Source organism: Pleurodeles waltl, chromosome 9 (genome assembly GCF_031143425.1).
Source record: "Pleurodeles waltl isolate 20211129_DDA chromosome 9, aPleWal1.hap1.20221129, whole genome shotgun sequence".
NCBI classification, from domain to species: Eukaryota; Metazoa; Chordata; class Amphibia; order Caudata; family Salamandridae; genus Pleurodeles; species Pleurodeles waltl.
This window is the reverse complement of record NC_090448.1, coordinates 424,809,522-424,834,457: the sequence shown is the minus strand read 5'-3', so window position 1 is coordinate 424,834,457 and position 24,936 is coordinate 424,809,522. Positions and strand designations below refer to the sequence as shown.

Sequence of the window (24,936 nt, the reverse complement as noted above, 5' to 3'; positions counted from 1 at the left end):
CAATATTAGTAACAAGCTCCCTGAACCAGTCTTTTTAAAGTTGTACCTGATATTACTAGAAGAGAAACACAGAAGCAGACATTACAGAACGATATGGAGAGCATCCGATATGTATTTCATTAAAACTGATGTTTATCAAATTTTAGCTACAAATTACATAAACATGAGCATATTCTGAAAATAACAATCTATCCACAGTAGGTCAAATTCATCAAGCATCATTACACAAAATATTGTGGTAATATCTAGTTAAATCTTTTACTCTGTCAGGCTTTCCAGTCCCAGCTGTCACTGAGGAAAATATTACTTAATAGTAGACAGCTGTTCGTGGCATAAAGTGCTGTGCATATGCTCGCCATCTAGTGTTGTGTTTGGAGTAGTACAACTTGTTTTTCTTCGGGATCAAGTGGTGACTCCTCTCGGTAATACTGAGCATGGGCATAGAGTCTTTTGTTAGATTGTTTTTCCGCAGGCGGGAGAGTGAAGTAGTCAAAATAGAGAGTAGAATAGAAAAGATGTCCATGCCATGTATTTACATATGTACAATATTTACATACTAATAAATTGCAACGTCCACACACGTCCATGGAGGGCGCATGTGAATCTACAGCACTACCAGTCACGAACAGATGTCTACTGGTAAGTAACATTTTCCGTTCAATGGCATGTGTAGCTGTAGATATACTTGCTGTGCATAGACTGTAAAGCAGTCCTCTCCATAATGCGGTGGCTAGTGTGCAGGAGTTGCAATTGACTGGAAGGTGTACAGCTTGTCCAACATTTGCTTGTTGGCATGCAAAGAATACATTGCTGCTTTGCAAATATCTGTCTTAGGCATGTTACCTTAAAATGCCATAGATGCACCTTTTATCCTATAGGAGTATGCCGTAGGTGGTACAGGTAATTGTTGTTTGGCTTTACTATAGCATGTCTGAATACACTTGACTATCCATCTAGCTATAGTTGCTTTCGATATAGGCTCTCCTTTATTTGGCAAGGAGAAAGCCACAATAAGCTGTTTTGTTTTCCTAAACTCTTTTGTTCTATCTATATAATAAATAAGAGCCCTTCTAACATCAAGAGTATGTAGAGCTCTTTCTGCCACAGAATCTGGTTGTACAAAGAAAACTGGTAATTCTATTGTCTGATATGGAATTGTGAACCTACTTTGGAAGGAATTTTGGATTTGTTCTTACTTTTCTTTATGAATTTGAAAGAAAGATTCTTCCAAAGTTAAAGCTTGGAGTTCATGGACACGTCGAAGGGATAATGACTAAAAAAAAGCTGCTTTCCATGAGAGGAATTGCAGAGAACAGGAGTGAAGTGGCTCAAAAGGTGGAGCCATAAGCCTTGTGAATACAAATGTTAAGATTCCAAGATGGAGCTGGAGGGATTCTTGGTGGAATGTTTGAGTCCTTCCATAAATGCTTTGATAACTGGAATTCTAAACAAAGAAATATGCTGTCCCCTTTCAAGATATGCAGCTATGGCTGCTAAATGTAAAAAAAAATGATGTATAAGCTAGATTTGCTTTTTGTAAATGTAGCTTATAACATACAATGTCTTGTACTGTTGGCTTGAGAGGGTCAATGTTTTGTGTTTGACAATAGCAAACAAAACCTTTTCATTTTGCGGCATAACATTGGCTAGTTGTGGTTCTGCATGCTTTTTAAAGAATATCCATACATTCCTGTGGGAATTGTAAATAACCAAATTCTATGACCTCTCGAGACATATCGCTAGGTTGAGGGATCAGAGATTTGGATGCCTTATTTGACCCTGTCTTTGTCAGAAGGTATGGTGGGAAGCTTTTGATGTGGAACAACTGAGAGTTATACAAGTGTTGTGAACCATGGTTGGCATGCCCATTTAGGGGGCCACCAGGATGCTCTTGAGGGAAGATTGTTTGAGCTTCCGGACTAGAAAGGGCATGAGTGGGAGAGGGGGGAAAAGCGTAAGCAAATATCCCCAACCCTCTCATCCATAGAGCATTGCCTTTGGATTAAGGGTGTGGGTACCTGGAGGCAAAGTTTTGGCATTTTCTGTTTAGATATGTGGTAAATAGGTCTATTTGATGTGTTCCCTACTTTTGGAGGTAATAGTGAAGGACTTGTGGGTAGAATTCCCACTTACGGACTTGTTGCTGCATCCTGCTGAGCAGGTCTGCAAAGTGACTGTCCCTGGGAGATACTGTGCCACTATGCCACTATATGAATGTTGTGATAAATTGCCCATTTCCATATTGTTTGTGCAAGATGGGACAGTTGATGAGATTGTGCCCCCCCTATTTTTGAAGAGAGTACATGGCAGTTATGTTGCCTATACATACACTATCTTGTGTTACAATTGTGGAAGGAACACTTTCATTGCTAAGAATACTGCTTGCAGTTCCAGGTACTTGATGTGGAAAGACCGTTGTGTGGTCCCATATTCCCCGAACTGTGAGGTTGAGGAGATGAGCTCCCCACCCGGTGTTTGAGGCATCTGTTGTGAGTGATCTGAGGTACGGGGTCTAAAAAGAGCTGTCCTTGCATAAGGTTTGTGGTATTCCACCAACCCAGAGAGGGAGATGTATGGCAGTCCAACAACCGTAGATCTTCCATCTGACCCTGTGTCTGAGACCATTGATGAGAGAGTCATTGTTGAAGAGAACGCATATGAAGCCTGACATGAGGAACAATGGCAATACAAGATACCATCATCCCTAACAGTTTCATAACAGTTCTTACTATGTATGCTTGGTTCTCTGTTAATGTAGCAAATCTGTTTGAAAAGCGTGAACTCTGGCTGAGCTGGAAAACAGAAGTTCTAATTGTGTGTTGAGGGTTACTCCTAGATAGGGCTATATCCTGAGAGGGTGCAGATGAAATTTGAGGTAATTTATGGTGAATCCCAGCGAGAGTAGGAGATTAATTATGAGTTGAGTGTGGCTTTGACACTGTGTGAATGAATTGGCTTTGAATAAGGGAAGACATGAATTTGTTGTCTTCTGAGATGTGCTGCGACTACCGTAAGGCATTTTGTAAATACTCTGGGAGCGGTTGTGACTTTGAACAGTAATACCTTGAATTGGTAATGTTTTCCTGCAACTACGAATCTTAGGTATTTGTAATGTGCTGGATGAATGGGAATGTAAAAATAAGCGTCCTTTAGGTCTAACGCTGTCATGAAGTTGCCTTGTTGTAGAAGGGGAATAACATCCTGAAGAGTGACCATGGAAGTGTTCTAATAGGATGTAGTGGTTTAAGGGTCTGAGATCTAATATTAGTCTGAGAGACCCATCTTTTTGGGGATTAGGAAATACTGGGAGAAGTCTCCTCTTCCCTGGTATTGTAATGGTACTGGTTCTATAGCCCCTTTGAGAAGAAGAGAATGTACTTCCTCTTTGCGGAGAGTGTGATGATCTTGTGAGAGTGTGAGTATAAGGGGGTATATTTGGTGTTGTGGAAGTGAGCTCCAGACAGTGACCATTTTGGATAATTTGAAGTACCCATTGATCCTTGGTAGGTTTAGACAATTGTGGGTAAAAATGTTGTAACCTCCCCCCTACAGGAGTGATGTGAGTTGGTAGGTTTTGGTGGAAGTTATTGCTTAGTTGTGGATGAGGAGCCTTCTAGATGTAGATGGCTCTTCCTCTTCCCTTGTTACTGTTGCCTCTATTGGAACCTCTAAAATAACCTCTGGTGTACTGAGAGGTGGGCTTTGTTTGACTAGGAAGACTGTTCCTGAAATGATGACTGAAAGCTCCTTGCAGTTCCTGTGCTGTGAAAAGTACCCCTGTGTGTGCTGGCTTTGAGCGCTCCTATAGCTTTGGCAGTTTGATTGTTTTTTTTGTGGTTTTTTTCAAGTGTGGGATCCACTTGTGACCCAAATAAATGCTCTTAACTGCCTGTTGTACCTCTGGTTTAAAGTCTGAGCCAGATACGTTGCCTAATGATGACGCTAGTGTTAACACTGCATGCTGCTTTATCAGCAGCACTGAGCGCACATCTAATGGAATTGTTCGAAATTGTTTGTCCCTCAGTTACAATTTCTACCCCCCTTTTACTATGTATCTCCGGGAGGTTTTGTAAAAGCTTCTCCATGACATCCCAGTGAGCTCTATCATACTGGTATCACAAACCCTTTGCATTTGCAATCCGTCAGCGATTGGCTGTTTGAACTGCCACTCTTTTGCCTGCCACATTTCATTTTTTGCTTTCTGTATCAGGAGGAGGTTGCTCTCCTGTTGATTAGCTATTAGCCCTTTTGCGAGCAGTGGAGACAACAATAGAGTCTGGAGGGATTTGTGCTTTTATAAATAAAGGGTCGGTCTGTGCAGCTTTGTATTTTTTATCCACTCAGGGAGTCATAACCCTTGATCTAACAGGCTCTTTAAATATTTTGTCTGCATGACTGAGCATGCCTGGAAGCACTGGAAGGAATTGACTCTCCTTATGTGTTGCGCCAAGAGTGTCAAATAAAAAATCCTCTTCTTTTGGATCTATGTACATATGTACATCGTTATATGCTGCTACCCTAGCTATAACCTGTTGGTATGAGGTCGAATCCTCAGGTGGTAAAGGTCTAGCTGGATAAAGATCGGGATCATTAGGTGTAATGGGATCTGGATCCTATGCATCTAATGGGTCTGGATCATGTAAAGTATCCCCCAAATCATGAGCCCCACCGGGTGGTGAATTGTGTGCTGTGAACCCCAAAGGAGGGGGGAGATGGTGGTGGAGGAGCATGTTGTGGAAAAGTAGGTGGAGAGGGTTGAGTAAGAAAATTTGTCTTTTCTTTCGTAGTTTTTTTTGGAGGCAGAGAGGAATCAGGAGCCTCTTTGAAAGTCAGTTTCCTCTTTAAAGGGGGAGAAGGTGATGTTATAATCCACTCTGTTCTCTTTAGAATTTGAAGATGGCACTGACGAGCATTTAAAACTTCCAAAATTGACTCTACCCTCGAAGGGGTGGTAGTTAGCAACTCTTTGGGATCACTTAAAGTCTTTTTTTTATTTTTATTTTTTAAGAATTTCAGTTCTGAAGTCTTTTGTGTCTGGGATATTTTCTATGCTGAAACAGTGGATGGATGTTTTTTTTTCTTTTTCTATGCCAAAGTGGTTGGTACCAAAGCAGTCGGCACCGAAGCACGATTTATCTTCGAAGTAGAGGTGATGGAGGTCACTACTGAAGATTTCTCTTGGCTTTTTTCGGTGTCAAGCCAGAAGGAGGGGCATCAGAATGAGTTTATAGGCCCTGACCATGGCAGTGACGGACCGATGACCTCTTTTGATGTTGATTTGGTCGATGGTGAAGGGGTCTTTTTACTCATGGTTTGCAGCAACTGCAACGGTTGACTCTTGATGTCTGATTGTACATCATATTTCGAGTCTTGAATGGAGAAAACCTCCTCCAACTCTTCTTGATGCCCAAGATGTGCGGTGTTTCAACTGGAGTTTGAGACCTTCCATTTCCCTCCGACAAGCTCTTTGATCTCTAAGTGTATTTTTTGATCGAAAGGAACGGCACGCTTCGCAAGTCTGCTCATTGTGGACGGGGTGGGGTGTGGGGGAAGACACAAATTACACACACCTGGTGATGGTCAGTGCGTGGAAATTTTAAGTGGCATACAGGGCAACACCAAAATGGAGTTCGTTCCATTAGGGCTGCATAGTTGGATGCCAAGTGGAAGAGGTGAACCCAAATAGGGCCAGAGAGGGTGGAAATCCGATTCCGGGTGTAAAATGGAATCAAAAGAGAAAGTATGGAAGGGTACGCAATCAAAACAATACCGACAATGATAGAAAGACAGAAAGAATACAATTTTGGACTGTATCAAGCCGAGAACTCAGAGCGAGAGGAACACATGTCCGAACCCGACGGCGGAGAGAAACAATCTAACCAGGGACTCGATGCCCATTGACAAGAGGAGGAGTCACTCGATCCCGTGACTCAAAAAGCTTCTTCGAAGAAAAACGAGTTGTACTACTCAGAACCCAACACTAGATGGCGAGGTTATGCACAGCATGTGTATCTTCAGCTACCAATGCCATCGAACATTTATTTTCTTTACTCACAAAGGCTATTCCTTATAGCCATGGTTTCATGTTTTATCAGGCAACAACCCTCAGTATGTTTTTGCTAGTTTTTTTTCGTAGTCTCAATCTTATCTAAGAATCTGAAGAACTAAATATAGTGTTGATTATATGAGAACAGTTTCAATGGTAGTCCACATAATAGAAAGGCTCCTTGCCTTGTGCACAGCAAACTTTGCATACCCAAGCTGCTAGGATGACTGAGAAACCTGGATAGAGCAGCGGAAACTGACATAAGGAAACTGCCATCTCCCTGTAACTCACTCTTACCAGCTGGTCAGGTTTCAATCACCTGCTTTGGAGCTGACATCAAGTGCTTTAGAAAGGTTAGTCTTCAATTTCAAGAATTAAGTTTCAGGAATGACTAGATCATGCAGCTAAAAGCCACACTGTCTAAGCCTAGAGCTCCAATTTAGATTACTGCAGTATTTCCCCATCAAAATAGGAGTCTGCTTATGAATATATCTAAATACATAGAAGTGTAGGAAATTAGCAACCGTACTGCTGTCTATTTCTTAAAGGAGGTTTATGTTGCACGTGAATCTACAATATGACAAGTTACAGGTAACATTCCATTTGAAGTATGTGTTGTAGATCAGTGGTTCTTAATTTGTGGTCTAGGGTCTAATGGGGTCTGCAAAGCCTACTCACGGGGTCTGTGACTGTTTAGAAAATTAAATATATTAATAAAGTGTATATAAATAAAGAGGAAAAATGTAAAAATTTAAAAAAGTAAATAAGAAGAAATTGAAATTGGAGGCTAAAAATTATGTTGGTATCCTTAGATTAATTCATGGAAACAGTACAAGTGCAGCAAACATATTATAGCACAGACAAGTGACCTCAACTGAACTTAAAAAGGCTCCAAACATCCCACTAAAATTATATTTTGTTTGAATTTTGTTTGTTAATTAAATAACATATTTCACCATTTGTGTATTTGTTTGATGAATTCATGTTTTTGTATTTTTAGTGCATTGTTTTGCGGTTCAGTCATAAAAAATGCTGAAGCCACAATAATGATCAAGTGGAAGTCCACAAATGTCAAAAGGTTAAGAACCACTGTTGTAGATCGCATGTTTTGCATAGATATAACAGCAGTGTCCCTTTCCCTTGAAGTGGAGTTGGACAAAATGCAGTGTAGCTTTAGTAAATAATGTTTTTGGAAGTGTTTGGCTCACCTGAACTTAATTTATTTACTTGAATGCCGAGGCAATAATGCTTTGTAAACGTGTGCATATGACCAAGATGCAGCTTCCCAAATATTCATGAGCAAGACACTGCCAATGAAGGCTGTGTTAAACCTCTTTTCTGTAAGTGGGAAGAGCTTAGGGAATGTCCACTAGTTGTCTGGAACTGCATGCATAACAGTTCTGAATGGTTCACACTGAAGACAGCTATGATACCTTTGTAAGTAAATAGTTGGTTTTGTAAGTAGAACATAAGTGCTCATCAGGCATCTCAATTAAAGGGTCTTTTCAGCTATGCTAGTTGGATCTACAAGGAATGTTGGTCGTTAAATGATTTAATGCAGATAAAATGGTCGAGAACCTTTGGAAGAAAATGTGAGTGTTCAAGCAAGATTATTCTGGCTTTGTGCATTTGACTGAATGGTTCTTCTAATGTGACAGTTTGCTTACTCTACACAAGGGTGCAATTGAACTGAAACAATACATGCTACTTTCCATGGTAATGTCTGCAGAGACATTAGTTTACAGTTCAAAGGATGGACTCACCTGTCTGGTTAAAACATACTGACATCCCAAGTAGGTACCGTGCACACTAAGTGGAATTAATCTTTTTAACCCTTCTTTGAAGAAAAAAAAAAAAAAAAAAAAGATTTGTTTTAAATTTTTAAAACAGATTGACTGACTGATTTGTAAGTATTCAGTTATGGGTGATACATGCAGATGAATCAAGGTATACACTAGGCCTGCCTCTTTAAGGGAATAAAGATAAGAGATGATGCTTGATGGTTTTAAATTGAGTGGATGTACATTTCCAACAGTTGGGAATACTACAACTGTCAGGGCCACCATAATGGTGAAAGAAAATGTTACTTACCCAGTAAGCATCTGTTTGAGGCATGTGTGGCTGTAGATACACATGCTTAGAATAACCCTGCCATCTAGTGTTGGACTATGATGTGTGCAGGTTGTTTTTCTTGGAACTAAGCATATGGAGCCACAAGGTGTGGTGACCATCTCGTGCTGGTAATGGGCACAGTCATCTATTGTAAGATTGTTTTGCCCAAAGAAGGGTGAGGAAGAAATGTGGAGCAGAATGTAGTATAGTTAGATGTTCATGTTGTAAACGTTGTGATAATGTATAAGACTATCTGACACTAGTACAAGGGTCCAGGGAAGAGGGTGGGCACTAGTGAATCTACAGCACTACATGCTTACTAGATAAGTAACATTTTCAGTTCGAGGCATGTTTGGCTGTAGACTGAAAAGCATTCATCCTCAATAAGCGGTGGCTAACCTGTGGGGGTTACAGTTGTTGGAAATAGTGTACCTACAACTGTTTGCACAGCATTTGCTTGTTAACAGGCCAGTACATCTGAACATTAATGTTTGGTAAATGTATGTGGTTTAGACCATGAGGTTGCCTTACATATGTCAGCTACAGGAATATTTCCTAGGAAGGCCATTAAGGGTCCTTTTTTACAACTGAAGTGAGGCCTAGGAGGGATAGGTAGAGTTAGTTCAGCTTTTGCACAGAATGTTTGAATACATTTGACAATCCAACGTGCAATGCCCGATTTAGAAATTACCTTTTCTTTGTGTGGTTTTGAATAGGTAACAAAGTTGTTGCATTTTCCTAAATGATTTGGTTTTTATCAATATAATAAATAAGGGCTTGTTTTACATCCAGGGTATGTAGAGCCCCTTCCGCAACCGAATCAGGTTGGGAAAAATACTGGCATTTCAACAGACTGACTAAGGTGGAATTAAGACACCACCTTTGTAAGGAATTTAGGATTGGTACTGTAGGAAGTTGGCTCTGTATATACTATCTCAAAGTAAGATAGTGTGCACAGAGTCCAAGGGTTCCCCACTAGAGGTTGAAAGTGGCAATATTAGATCATTCTAATGCTCTATTTTGTGGTAGTGTGGTCGAGCAGTAGGCTTATCAGAGGGTAGTGTTTAGCACTTTTTGTACACACACACAGGCAATAAATGAGGAACACACATTCAAAGACTTAACTCCAGGCCAATAGTTTTTATATAGAAAAATATATTTTCCTAATTTATTTTAGAACCACGAGATTCAAGATTTGAAGTAAATACATAAAATGCAAGGTACTCCACACAGGTAAATAAGGAACTTTGAATTAGAGCAGTAACATACACAATTTTAGTTAAATGGCAATAAGCTATTTTAAAAGTGGACACTGCAAAAATCAACAGTTCCTGGGGGAGGTAAGTATTAGTTTTTCAAGTAAGTAAGGCACTTACAAGTTCAGTTTCCTGGGCATAGGCAGGCCACTGTTGGGAGGGTGGGAGGGAGGGGGGGAGGGGGGGTGGTCAAGGCAACCCCAAAGTCACCGCACCAGCAACACAGGGCCGGTCAGGTGCAGAGGTTAAAGGAGGGGCTAAAACCCATAGGCGACAGTGGGGAACAAGGGTGCTCCGGTTCCACTCTGCCAACAGGTAAGTACCTGCGTCTTCGGGGGGCAGACCAGGGGGGTTTTGTAGAGCACTGAGGGTGGAAGGGGGGACACAAGTAGGCACACAAAACACACCCTCAGTGGCACAGGGGCGGCCTGGTGCAGTGTGCTTAGCAGGTATCGGGTTTTCAATGGAAGTCAATGGAGGGACCCAGGGGTCACTCTACCGGTGCAGGCAGGGCACAGGGGGGCTTCTCGGGCTAGCCACCGACTGGGCTAGGCAGAGGGTCACCTGATGGTCACTCCTGCACTGGAGCTCTGTTCCTTTCTGTCCTGGGGGCTGCGGGTGCAGTGCTGGGTCCAGGAGTCCTGTTCTTTGTTCTAGGCAGTTACGGTCAGGGGGAGCCTCTGGATCCTCTCTGCATGCGTCGCTGTGGTGGTGCGGGGGGGGGGGTTGTCTCAGGTTACTCACAGAGCTGCAGTCGCCTGTGAGTCCTCTCTGCAGTGCTGGCTCGTTGGAGCTCGAGCTGGGGGTGGCGGGTGCAGAGGGTGAAGTCTCACACTTCTGGCGGGAAGAGTGAGGTCTTTGAAAGTTGCTAAAAAGTTGCAAAGTTGTTGCTGTTTTTGAACAGTGCTGCTGTTCTCTGGAGTTTCTTGTCGGATGCATCGCTGTGGAGGTTCTTTGAGTCTGGAGACAGTCCAGTAGGGCTGGGGCCAAGTCTGTTGGTGTCTCCGTTGTCTCTGAGGGGCTTTTAGGTCTGCAGTCCTTCTTTGAGTAGGTTGTAGGAATCTGATTTCCTGGGTTGAGGGTCGTCCCTAAATACTAACTTTAGGGGTGTGTTTAGGTCAGGAGGGCAGTAGCCAATGGCTACTGTCCTGGAGGGTGGCTACACCCTCTTTTATGCCTCCTCCCTGAAGGGAGGGGGGCACATCCCTAATCCTATTGGGGGAATCCTCCAAACTCAAGATGGAGGATTTGTAAAGGCAGGGGTTAACTCAGCTCAGGACACCTTAGGGGGCTGTCCTGACTGGTTTGTGACTCCTCCTTGTTTTTCTCATTATCTCCTCCAGCCTTGCCGCCAAAAGTAGGGGCAGTGGCCGGAGGGGAGGGCATCTCCACTAGCTGGGATGCCCTGGGGTGCTTTAACAAAAGGCATGAGCCTTTGAGGCTCACCGCGAGGTGTTACAGTTCCTGCAGGGGAGGTGAGAAGCACCTCCACCCAGTACAGCCCTTGTTCCTGGCCACAGAGTGACAAAGGCACTCTCCCCATGTGGTCAGAAACTCATCTGGTTGTGGCAGGCTGGCAGAAACTGGTCAGCCTAGCACTAGGAGTTGGACAGGTATTCAGGGGGCATCTCTAAGATGCCCTCTGGGTGCATTTTACAGTAAATCCCACACTGGCATCAGTGTGCATTTATTGTGCTGAGAAGTTTGATACCAAACTTCCCAGAATTCAGTGTAGCCATTATGGAACTGCGGAGTTCGTGTTTGACAAACTCTCAGACCATATACTCTTTATGGCTACCCTTCACTTACAATGTCTAAGGTTTTGCTTAGACACTGTAGGGGCATAGTGCTCATGCGCCCTCACCTGCGATATAGTGCACCCTGCCTTAGGGCTGTAAGGTCTGCTATAGGGGTGACTTACCTATGCCACAGGCAGTGTGAGGTGGGCATGGCACTCTGAGGGGGTTTTCTCCCCACCAGCACGCACAAGCTGTGAGGCAGTGTGCATGTGTTGAGTGAGAGGTCCCCATGGTGGCATCAGGCATGCTGCAGCCCTTAGAGACCTTCCCTGGCATCAGGGCCCTTAGTACCATTTACAAGGGACCTTTCTGGGTGCCAGGGCTGTGCCAATTGTGGGAACAAAGGTACAGTTTAGGGAAAGAGCACTGGTGCTGGGGCCTGGTTTGCAGGGTCCCAGCACATTTTCAATCATAACTGGCATCACCAAAAGGCAAAAAGTCAGGGGGTAACCATGCCCAGGAGGCATTTCCTTACAGGTACATAGTACTACCTTATCTCTATGTAGTTGGAAGAAGGGTTCTTCTAAAGCTAATGCCGGAAGCTCAATGACATGTCTGTGTGAAGTGATGGCAACTAGAAGAAACAAGTTACTTACCTTCAGTAACGCATTATCTGGTAGAGACCATCCAGCTGCAGATTCCTTACCTTTGAATTCCCTGGTGTCAGCTTCGAATCTGGAATCTTTTTGCTGAGCAATACCAGCGTGTGCAGTCGGGTGGAGTCATTCGGTTCCGTGTGCGTCATCCGGCTCCGCGTGGCTTCGTCAGCGTCGCTGGAGTCGTCTACGACGTCACAGTCATCTATATAGACGCCACAGCGACACGTGTACGTCAGTTCTTTTATCCACCAAAATGCCACCAAAAAAAACGTCCATGCCAGAAGTGCAGTCATGGATATAACCAACATTTGTCTGTGCAAAACTAAGGCCCTAAGAAGGAAAAAAAAACTAACCCTACTAGTCATATCCGCAGAGCGGGGAGGCCTGGGTGGGTTTAAGGAATCTGCAGCTAGATAGTCTCTACGAGATAATGTGTTACTGAAGGTAAGTAAATTGTTCATCTGATAGAGACTTCTAGCTGCAGATTACTTACCTTTGAATAGATACCTAATCTATAACCTGCTGGCGGTGGGCGGCGGACACCATTCCTTACACTAGAAAGTCCTGCAGGACTGAATGGGCAAAGTATCCGTCCCTTCGTACCGGACTGTCCAGGCAGTAAATGTAGGAAGTTGGCTCTTTATATACTATCTCAAAGTGAGAGATAGTGTGCAGAGTCCAAGGGTTCCCCTTAGAGGTTGATAGTGGCAAAATTAGATAATAATGCTCTATTTTGTGGTAGTGTGGTCGAGCAGTAGGCTTATCAGAGGGAAGTGTTAAGCATTTATTGTACACACACAGGCAATAAATGAGAACACACCCCCAATGACTTAACTCCAGGCCAATAGGTGTTTATATGGAAAAATATTATTTTCTTAACATATTTTAGAACCACAAGATTCAGAATTCAAGTAAGTACATAAATTGTAAGGTACTTGGCATAGGTAAATATGGAACTTTGAATGAAAACAGTAATGTACACAGTTTTGGCAAAAATTGCAAATAGCTATTTTAAAAGTGGACACAGTGCAAAAATCAATAGTTCCTGGGGGAGTTAAGTATTGATTAGTTTATCAAGTAAGTAAAGCACTTACAAGTTCAGTCTCCTGGGCATAGGCAGCCCACCGCTGGGGGTTCAAAGCAAACCAAAACATCCAGCACCTGCAACACAAGGCCGGTCAGGTGCAGAGGTCAAAGTAGGGCTCAAATAACATAGGTGCCTATGGAGAACAGGGGTGCTCCAGATCCAGTCTGCTGGCAGGTCAGTACCTGCGTCCTGAGGGAGCAGACCAGGGGGGTTTTGGAGAGCACTGGGGGTGGGGAGGTGAGGGGGGTGTCACAAACAGGCACACAAGGTACACCCTCTGCGGCACAGGGGCGGCAGTGTGTGAAGTAGGTGTCGGGATTCAGATAGGAACTGTGGTCACTGTGGCAATGCAGGCAGGGCTCAGGAGGGCTTCTCGGGCCAGCCACCGACTGGGCAAGGAGGAGGGCAACCTGCTGGTCACTCCTGCACCGGTAGTTGGTTTCTCTCGGGGACCTGGGGGCTGCAGGTGCAGTGCTTCTCCCTAGCTTCGGGTTCTTTGTTACCAGGCAGTCGTAGTCAGAGGGAGCCTCTGGATCCTCTCTGCAGGGGTCGCTGTCGGGGTGTAGGGAGGTCATCTCAGGGTGTCCACGTCGTTGGAGTTATCTGGGGGTCCTCTCTGCGTGTTGGCTCTTCTGGACACGACCCGGGGGCATTGGGTGTTGAGTGTGGAGACTCACGCTACCGGAGTGAGGCTAGAGTCCCTTTAAAGATGGCTGTTTCTTTGTTTCTTGGACAGAGCCACTGTCCACAGGAGTGTCTTTGTCCTTTGGTTGCAGGGCAGTCCTCTGAGTCCTCAGAGGGCACTGGTCCTGCTAGATGCCTCGCTGTGCAGGTTCTCTGAGTCTGGAGACAGGCCGGTAGGGCTGGGGCCAAGTCAGTTGTTGTCTGTCGTCTCTGCGGGGCTTTCAGGTCAGCAGTCCTTCTTCTGGTTGTAGGTTGCCAGGAATCTGAGTTCCTGGGTTCAGGTTCACCCTTAGATACTCAATTTAGGGATGTGTTTAGGTCTAAGGGGGCAGTAGCCAATGGCTACTGTCCTTGAGGGTGGCTAAACTCTCCTTGTGACTCCTCCCAGTGGGGAGGGGGGCACATACCTAATCCTACTAGGGGATATCCTCCAAAACAAGATGGAGGATTTCCCAAGGCAGGGGTCACCTCAGCTCAGGACACCTTAGGGACTTGTCCTGACTGGTGGGTGACTCCTCCTTGTTTTTCTCATTATCTCCTCCGGACTTGCAGCCAAAAGTGGGGACTGTGGCCGGAGGGGCAGGCATCTCCACTAGCTGGAGTACGTGGGGCGTTGTAACACCAGGCTTGAGCCTTTGAGGCTCACTGCCAGGGGTTACAGTTCCTGCAGGGGGAAGCGTGAAGCACCTCCACCCAGTACAGGCTTTGTTCCTGGCCACAGAGTGACAAAGGCACTCACCCCATGTGGCCAGAAACCTGTCTAGATGTGGCAGATTGGCAGAAACTGTTGAGCCTAGCATTAGTACTTGAACAGGTATACAAGGGCATATCTCTAAGATTCCCTCTGTGTGGATTTTTCAATAAATCCCACACTGGCATCAGTGTGGATTTATTGTGCTGAGAAGTTTGATACAAAACTTCCCAGTATTCAGTGTAGCCATTATGGAACTGTGGGGTTCAGATTTGACAGACTCTCAGACCATTGACTCTTCATGACTACCCTGGACTTACAATGTCTAAGATTTGGCTTGGACACTGTAGGGGCATAGTGCTCATGCAACTATGCCCTCACCTATGGTATAGTGCACCCTGCCTTAGGGCTGTAAGGTCTGCTAGAGGGATGACTTACCTATGCAACAGGCAGTGGGTTGAGGGCATGGCACTCTGAGGGGAGTGCCATGTCGAATTAGTATTTTTCTCCCCACCAGCACACACCAGCTGTGAGGCAGTGTGCATGTGTTGAGTGAGGGGGTCCCCAGGGTGGCATGATACATGCTGCAGCCCTTAGAGAGCTTCCCTGGCCACAGGACTCTTTGTACCAGGGGTACCATTCACAAGGGATTTATCTGTGTGCTAATTGTGGAGACAAAGGTACAGTTTAGGGAAAGAACACCGGTGCTGTGGCCTGGTTAGCAGGGTCCCAGCACACTTTCAATCATAACTAGCATCACCAAAAGGCAAAAAGTTAGGGGGTAACCATGCCATGAGAGGCATTTTCCTACAGTAATGTTCCACAAACGTGTGAAAGGACACCCACGTTGCCGCCTGACAGATCTCCAGGACCGGTACGCCTCGAGCTACCGAAATAGCAGCTTTACCCCCTGGTATAACGAGCCCTCAAGCCCTCAGGAGGATGCTTTGTGGCCAACGCGTAGCAGATCTTAATGCAGAGAATGACCCAGCGCGAAATGGCTCGCTTCTGCACTGCCCGACCCTTCTTTGCTCCCACGTACCCCACAAAGAGTTGGTCATCCACCCGGAACTCTTTTGTGCGGTCAAGGTAGAACGACAATGCTCTTTTTGGGTCCAGTCGATGGAGTCACTCCTCTTCCTTAGAGGGATGCGGTGGAGCAAAGAAGGTGGGCAGGGTGATATTTTGACCCAGATGGAATGGGGTCACCACCTTGGGGAGGAAAGAGGCACAAGTTCTGAGGATCACTTTGTCTGGATTGATAGTGAGATACGGAGACCTTAACGACAGGGCTTGCATCTCACTCACCCTCCTGGCAGATGTTATTGCCACTAAGAAGGCTTTCTTGATGGTGAGCAGCTGGAGGTGACAGTTGTGTAAAGGCTCGAAGGGAGCACACATGAGAAATGTGAGGACAAGATTTAAGTCCCACTCAGGCCCAATAAAGGGCGTAGGGGGAAACTTATGTACAAGCCCTTTGAGGAATCTATTTACAATGGGAGATTTGAACAGTGAAGGCTGATCAGGCAGCCGAAGGAATGTCGATAAGGCAGAAAGATAGCTCTTGAGAGTACCCAAGGCAGAACCCTGCTGGGCTAGTTACAGAATGAAAAGAAGAATGTCAGCAAGAGAAGCAGAAAGAGGGTCAATAGACCTTTCTGTAGAACAATATACGAAGTGTTTCCAACAGCAGGCATATGCAGTTTTAGTGGAGGGACGCCTGGCTGCCAAAATAACTTTACAGACTTTGTGAAGAAGGTCAAAAGCCATCAACTGCCGCCGCTCAATCTCCACGCATAAAGGCGCAAGTTGACAGGTTAGGATGGAGAACCCTCCCCTGCTGCTGCAACAGAAGATCCTCTCGAAGGGGCAGCCTGATCGGAGGATTGATGCTCATTTTGAGTAGCTCGGGATACCAGACTCTCAGTGTCCAATCCGGAGCCACTAAGATGACTTGGGCCCAGTCGTTCTTGATCTTGAGAACTCTGGGCAGAAGTGGTATGGGCGGAAATGCGTATAGGAGGCCTGAATTCCACTCACAACAAAAAGCGTAGCCGAGTTATTGCTGCCTTGGAAACTCCAATGCACAATACTGCTGACATTGTGTGTTCTCTGCGGAGGCGAACAGATCTAACCAAGGCTCTCCCCCACTGCAGAAAGAGTCCTTGCACCAGTTTGATTCTTGCATGTGTTGAGCGGATGTAGATGGAGACAGACGCTAGTGGTCCCATATTTAAAAATGTTGTTTACTTGGGATTGTAGGTTGAAGTCCCCTGGTGTGTTGCTACAGAGCCTATTTTTACAACCTGTTATCGATGAGGACCCAGTAGCTGAACAAGACTGTGTAGGATGTACACGAACGCTACACCAACCTCACTCCAGGGGGCTCTGCCACCTACGGTTCAGTCTGGTTATAAAAGGGACGGGCTAACCAGGACCAGAGGGACTCCATATCCCAGACTGCTTTGTGGCCCCAGGAGGCAGCCATCTTGTGCATCACCTTCTCCGACTTGCCATATCCAAGCGCTATAAAGCGCGAGGGGCATACCGCAGTGCGGAACGTGCTGACCAGGACCAGAGGGACTCCATATCGCAGACTGCTTTGTGGCATCACCTGCTCCCACTTGCCAGATCCAACGAGCGCTATAAAGTGCGAGAGGCATACCGCAGCACAGGACGCGCCTGGGCCAAGGGCAGGCCCGTCTGCACTTCTCCGTATCCGACTGAGGCTGGGCAAGGCCACCCCCTGAATCTGGCTCTCTTTTTCTGCAACCCCGAATAGTTTTGTCCCCCTCCGGCCCTCCGCCTAACACCATCCTAGGCGCCGTATCCCCTCCCAATACATTGCCATAGATACGGGCAAAAGATAAGCAACCAAGGGCAGGGCTGTGGTTGGGGGGAAAAAAGCATAAGAAAAATTCCCAAAAGGTTGGGCTGCCAACAAAGTACTTGACCGCATTGATGACCTAGTTGACTGAGGGAAAATATTAGTTCTACCATCCGATGCAGATCAACCATTGAGTCCCAAACCATGCCCCACAACCCAACCACGGACCAGCAAGCAGGAAAGCATATCTAATAAGTTTAACAAAGCCAGGGTAAGGGTGAGGATGAGGACCAAGATCAGTGCCCCATAACCCCACAGACCAAGAACCTAGCTCTGGCACCCCTCATGACTCAGCAATGGTGCCTCCTTCCTAACCCATCCCCTGTACCATTCGCTTATTCACTTTCTTCCGTTATTACATCCCTCAGACCCACCTACAACTCAGGATCTCGCAGTTCCACCTGCCCAGGCTAGGGCAGGCGGTTTCCCTAATAATTAGCCATCCTCCCCTCCCTCCCCAATGACAACTTGGTAGGTTGCATACAAACACTCAGGGCAGAACTAGAAGCCCTTAAAAGTATGATAGGCAACCTTGCGGTTACTGTGGAGCGTCTTATGGAAGAGAGAGGGAGAATAGCTAGGGAAAGTGCCGCCACCCCAGTTCCGACCAACATAGTCGCTCTGGCACCATCTGCTTCCATCAAGCTCCATCATGCAAAACACCATGGAGGCCAACGAGGTCTACCACGAGAGGACTCCTTTTCTAGGACCTCGGTCGGAACCCGTACATCAGGTCCTCGCACACCAGGTGTGTAAATTGAATCTCCATTCACCAACCCCCAGAACAAAACTTTCAATTTCGCACCTCTCACACTAGGGGTGGGTTGTCACCTTGGCAGTACACATGTTCCCAAGACCACCACTCTTCCTCCTAAGAAAACCTTTAGGACCCACGTGCCCAGATCTAACTCTCGGTGGGGAGGGAAGGGGAAGACTCCTTGATTAACAGTCACCGACTGAATTCGACACAGTCGAGGATGTCTCTCAGTAATTAGCAAAGATGTTCTTAGGGCCAGACGGCACAGGTCTCTGAGCACTCCGTTTGACTATATCAAGCTTCTCCTAGACAATGGGCAGCTAGCCTATGACTTAGTAGCCCTAGACCAAAGAACTAACCCCCAGGATGGGTCCACTATACAGTTCAAACTCGAGCCACCCACCCCATTTTGTGTGCCACCCTCCCAAGTGACTTTAGATGATGTCACAGCCTGTTGCAAAATAGACTGACCAACAGAGCCCAAGGTGCAGGCTTCCTATGATAAGACCTGATAGCAGCGCAAGTGCTGGCAATTGCTTCCGCACCATCAGCCACCTAGCGGACATCTCCAATCAGAGAATTAGGCTGGTCCCCACCGCTTCTCTCAATATCATTGCACCAGCCACCCTAGATCTCCAGGCAAACCCGCTCCCATCGCCCAACCCCATGACCGCCGGTTGGAAAGTAAAGAATGTCTCCTGGAATGTGGCAGGTATCAAATCCAAACTCCTGTTGCCTCACTGGAACACCTTTATCGACCACCACGACATATGTATCTTTCAGGAGACCAGGCTAATCGAACCTGCCCACAAACCTGGCTATGCAACCTACCACATACCTGTTGTTCCCAGCAAGTCGGGCCGTCCATCGGTGGGCCTCCTAGTATGTGTGAAAATCGTGCTACAGTGCGCAGTGAAACTGAAACTCACCAATAGCCCTGATATTCTTGTTATCAGTCTCAAGGGAACAGGGTCCACTGTCACCGACATTTTCAACATCTATGCCAGGGGGACAAGGGGGTCCAACCACTGTCACCTTGCAGTCTCTAGACACCCAATTGGGTGAAAGAACCTCCAAACATGCCCTCATTGTAGCGGGGGACTTCAATACCACCTTCAAAACCCTCGGTCTGGACCACATGGGCGATTTCAGGGAACAAGATAATATATGGCACATACCTAGGCTGGAGCTTTCCCCCATCAAGAAGTGGCACTCGGCTGCCCTGCAACTAAATGCGTGAGGGCTGTAAATGAAATGACCAAATCTGACAAGCATGCCGCCCACAGGTTCACTGGCACACAGGAGAAGAGCCACATCGATTATTTACTGATGGACCTTAGATACTGGCACTTGGTAGACGACATGGTAGTCGGAACCCCATTGGACAGTGAACACAATTACTCTGTCTTATTTTAGAGCCACCGTGGGGAAGGGCACCCATTGCAACAACCACTGCCAAAGTAAACAAGGTGGTCCAGGAGAGAACAGCAGACAGCGACTTAGATGGAGCAAGGTGATCCTGCGAGACAACATTCTCTCTTCCATCGATTGAGACCCGACACATTGCTTAGCATTGATATCCACGATGGGAGAAGACGTAGGAAACAGTTCCTCTCTAATTAAATTACACACCAAGTTTTTCAAAAGATTGGAACAGCTACTATCTTTGCCAGTTGCCCACAACACTGGCAGTGCTCCTCACCGTGAGGGTGATAACTGGTACAATTGAGACTGCCGAATTGTACAAACTAAGTTAATCAGTGCAATCAAAAGGATGTCACCAGAGTTAGGAGACTGTGGAATCTGAACAAGCAGATGCAGAACAAGGCCAGAAAGGACTGGGATGAGAAAAGATGGAGACTCTTGAAGGTTGCATGGGATCCTTTTGGCTTACAGTAAGCAAAAGAAACCAAAAGGGAGCCTTTGTTCAACTTGGGAGATATCCGAGATGCAATTAACAATATAGTTAGACTGAAAGCCGCTGGCCCCAATGGCATTCCTGGTGACATTTTACTTCACAACACTGATAAATGGGCTGAGTACATCCTTCTCTTATCCAGCGCAACTGTTAGGAGAGCCCCCATTCCAGAGTCCTGGAGGGGTGTCGAGGTAATACAAATTTACAAGAAAGGCGATAGGTCCTACCCTCCAACTATAGGCCCATAAGCCTCATCGATACAGCGCAAAAGGTATTTTACCGTGCCCTACTATCGAAAATCCAAGATTGGATTTCTGAGAATGACATCCTATCACCATTTCAGGTCTAAAACAAGCACCATAGATCAGGTGTGTAGGTTTCTGCTTTTGTACTGAAAGATTGTAGTAATAGGGAAGGTGAGTCTCTAAGTGGCCTTCATAGACCGTGAATCTGCATTCGATCTGGACCCTAGAAGTAAACTTTGAGCTGTCCGAAAGGAGATGGGTACGCCCCCAGGGCTCCTGACCACAACATTTCAACTACATGAGGCCAACTATGCAAAAATATACTGGAGGAACCAGCGTGATCTCACTGATCCGATCAAAGTAGTCAGGGGCGTTCGGCAGGGCTGTGTACTAGCTCCAACTCTCTTCGCCCTCTATTTGAATCAGGTCATCCAACACCTCAACTTGCAGCCCTCTGACACACCAGCCTTAGGCAACAAAAGATCGCAACACTTTTAGTCGCAGATGACACCATGACAGTATCAAAAGTCCTGATGGGCCTCCAATCTTCACTGAATCGATGTGACGATTTCTGCTCCAAGAGAGGCTTAGAAATAAACACCTCTAAAACCAGGTTCATGGTCATTAATCCTCACAGATCATATAGGGGGAACCTTTACCTAGGATGGTCTAAATTAGAACAAGATAACACCTCTGAATACCTGAGCATTAAACTATCCGACTCAATGTCTTGGAAAGCCCATATCAACTATGCATCATTAAAATTCAGCAATCTAGTGGGCGTCCTTCTACGGGAGCACCATGTATCAACTACATGACCAATAGCTGCTGCTATCCAGATTTATAATATGAAGTCTGTTAGCACAGCACTTTACGGGGCCAAACTCTGGGGCTTTGAGGATGTAATGAAAATGTCACTTACCCAGTGTACATCTGTTCGTGGCATCAGTCGCAGTAGATTCGCATGTTCTGCAATAGCTCGCCATCTGGTGTTGGGCCGGAGTGTTACAAGTTGTTTTTCTTCGAAGAAGTCTTTCGAGTCACGGGACCGAGTGACTCCTCCTTTTGTCTCCATTGCGCATGGGCGTCGACTCCATCTTCGATTGTTTTTCCCCGCAGAGGGTGAGGTAGGAGTTGAATTGTAGTAATAGTGCCCATGCAATGGAGTGACTAAGTATGCACCTATTTAAGGTTGAGATGATACATATATAAATAATTGAAGGTAACTTCCAAACTGCTACAGGCTCCCGGGGAGGCGGGTGGGCACATGCGAATCTACTGCGACTGATGCCACGAACAGATGTACACTGGGTAAGTGACATTTTCAGTTCGATGGCATCTGTCGCTGTAGATACGCATGTTCTGCATAGACTAGTAAGCAGTTATTTCCCCAAAAGCGGTGGATCAGCCTGTAGGAGTGGAAGTAGTCTGAAATAATGTTCTTAATACGGCTTGACCTACTGTGGCTTGTTGTGCGGATAACACGTCTACACAGTAGTGCTTGGTGAATGTGTGAGGCGTAGACCATGTGGCTGCCTTACATATTTCTTGCATTGGGATGTTTCCTAGAAAGGCCATGGTAGCACCTTTCTTTCTGGTTGAGTGTGCCCTTGGTGTAATGGGCAGCTGTCATTTAGCTTTAAGGTAGCAGATTTGGATGCATTTAACTATCCATCTGGCTATACCTTGTTTTGAAATTGGGTTTCCTGCATGAGGTTTTTGAAATGCAATAAAGAGTTGTTTAGTCTTTCTGATGTTTTTTGTTCTGTCAATGTAATACATCAATGCTCTTTTGACATCTAATGTATGTAGTGCCCTTTCAGCTACGGTATCTGGCTGCGGAAAGAACACTGGAAGTTCCACTGTTTGATTTAGATGGAACGGTGAAATAACCTTTGGCAAAAATTTAGGATTGGTCCTTAGGACGACTTTATTTTTGTGTAGTTGTATAAAAGGTTCCTGTATAGTAAACGCCTGAATCTCGCTTACTCTTCTCAGGGAAGTAATGGCGATGAGAAATGCCACCTTCCAGGTTAGGAACTGTATGTCGCAGGAGTGCATGGGTTCAAAAGGTGGACCCATAAGTCTAGTTAGGACAACATTTAGGTTCCATGAAGGAACAGGTGGTGTTCTTGGTGGTATAATTCTCCTAAGGCCCTCCATGAATGCTTTAATGACTGGTATTTTATATAGGGAAGTTGAATAGGTAGTCTGCAGGTATGCAGATATTGCTGCAAGGTGAATCTTAATGGAAGAGAAAGCTAGGTTAGATTTTTGTAAGTGAAGCAAGTAACCCACTACATGTTCTGGAGTTGTGTGTAATGGTTGTATTTGATTAATATGGCAGTAGCAAACAAACCTCTTCCATTTACTTGCATAGCAGTGCCTGGTGGATGGCCTTCTTGCTTGTTTTATGACTTCCATACATTCTTGGGTAAGTTGTAAGTGCCCGAATTCTAGGATTTCAGGAGCCAGATTGCTAGATTCAGCGATGCTGGATCTGGGTGTCTGATCTTTTGGTTGTGCTGTGTCAACAGATCTGGCCTGTTGGGCAATTTGATGCAGGGTACCACTGATAGGTCTAGCAGCGTTGTGTACCAGGGTTGCCTTGCCCAAGTTGGTGCTATCAATATGAGTTTGAGTTTGCTTTGACTGAGTTTGTTTACCAGGTAAGGAAGGAGAGGGAGAGGAGGAAAAGCGTAAGCAAATATCCCTGACCAGTTCATCCATAGGGCATTGCCTTGGGATTGTTTGTGTGGGTACCTGGATGCGAAGTTTTGGCATTTTGCGTTCTCCCTTGTCGCAAACAAGTCTATCTGAGGTGTTCCCCAGAGTTTGAAATAAGTGTTCAGAATTTGGGGGTGAATTTCCCATTCGTGGACCTGTTGGTGATCTCGAGAGAGATTGTCTGCGAGTTGATTTTGTATCCCTGGTATAAACTGTGCAATTAGGCGAATTTGGTTGTAAATTGCCCAATGCCAAATTTTTTGTGCTAGCAGGCTTAACTGCGTGGAGTGCGTCCCTCCCTGCTTGTTTAGATAATACATTGTTGTCATGTTGTCTGTTTTGACGAGAATGTATTTGTGAACTATTATTGGTTGGAAAGCTTTTAGTGCTTGAAAAACTGCTAGAAGTTCTAGGTGATTGATATGCAGTTTTGTTTGATGTACGTTCCATTGTCCTTGTATGCTGTGTTGATCGAGGTGTGCTCCCCACCCTGTCATGGAAGCATCTGTTGTTATTACGTATTGTGGCACTGGGTCTTGGAAAGGCCGCCCCTTGTTTAAATTTATGTTGTTCCACCACAGAAGCGAGAGGTAAGTTTGGCGGTCTATTAACACCAGATCTAGAAGGTGACCCTGTGCTTGAGACCACTGTGATGCTAGGCACTGTTGTAAGGGCCTCATGTGCAGTCTTGCGTTTGGGACAATGGCTATGCATGATGACATCATGCCTAGGAGTTGTAATACCATCTTTGCCTGTATTTTTTGTGTTGGATACATGCGTTGTATGATGGTGTTGAAATTTTGAATTCTTTGTGGACTTGGAGTGGCTACTCCCTTTGATGTGTCTATTATGGCTCCCAGGTATTGTTGTACCTTGCGTGGCAGAATTTTGGATTTTGTGAAATTGACGGTGAACCCGAGTTTGAAGAGGGTTTGTATGATCTGATTTGTGTGATTTGAGCACTGTATGAACGAATGGGCCTTGATTAGCCAGTCGTCCAAATATGGGAACACATGTATTTGCTGCCTTCTTATGTGTGCAGCGACTACCGCTAGACATTTGGTAAAGACTCTTGGTGCGGTTGTTAATCCGAAAGGCAGTACCTTGAATTGGTAATGTATTCCTTTGAATACAAACCTTAGGTATTTCCTGTGCGATGGGTGTATTGGTATATGGAAATAAGCATCCTTGAGGTCTAAAGTTGCCATGTAGTCGTGTAGTTTTAGCAATGGCAATACTTCTTGTAGTGTGACCATGTGGAAGTGGTCTGATTTGATGAAAGTGTTCACTACTCTGAGGTCTAGGATTGGTCTCAGCGTTTTGTCCTTCTTTGGTATCAGAAAGTACAGTGAGTAAACTCCTGTGTTTATTTGTGTGTTTGGCACTAATTCGATTGCATTCTTTTGCAATAGTGCCTGCACTTCTATCTCCAGGAGATTGGAATGGTGTGTTGTTAAATTTTGTGCTTTTGGTGGTATGTTTGGAGGGAATTGTAGAAATTCTATGCAATAACCATGTTGGATAATTGCTAGAACCCAAGTGTCTGTAGTGATTTCCTCCCATGCTTTGTAATAATGACCTATTCTTCCCCCCACTGGTGTTGTGTGGAGGGGGTGAGTGACATGTGAGTCATTGTTTAGTAGTAGGGGTTTTGGGGCTTTGAAATCTCCCTCTATTTCTAGGGAATTGCCCTCCTCTATATTGTCCCCGAAAACCTCCTCTATACTGTCCCTGGTAAGTGGACGGTGTTGCTTGTGAGGTGCTGGCTTGTGTGCTTTGACCCCGAAACCCCCCTCGAAAGGGCGTTTTACAGAATGTGCTGTAATTCCCTCTGCTCTGCGGGGAGTAGAGTGCGCCCATGGCTTTGGCAGTGTCCGTATCTTTTTTGAGTTTCTCAATCGCTGTGTCCACTTCTGGACCGAACAGTTCTTTTTCATTAAAAGGCATATTGAGAACTGCTTGTTGAATCTCTGGTTTAAATCCAGACGTTCGGAGCCATGCATGCCGTCTGATAGTTACAGATGTATTAATTGTCCGTGCAGCTGTATCTGCAGCGTCCATGGAGGAACGTATCTGGTTGTTGGAGATGGTCTGTCCCTCCTCAACCACTTGTTTCGCCCTATTTTGG

At 45.6% G+C, this 24,936-nt stretch overlaps 1 protein-coding gene across 2 annotated transcripts in view; it reads right to left on the bottom strand.

The window, feature by feature from the left end:
- AKT2 (AKT serine/threonine kinase 2) overlaps nucleotides 1-24,936 on the bottom strand; it is a 524,320-nt gene that overhangs the window by 35,235 nt on the left and 464,149 nt on the right. The gene's annotated exons all lie outside the window — the stretch shown is intronic.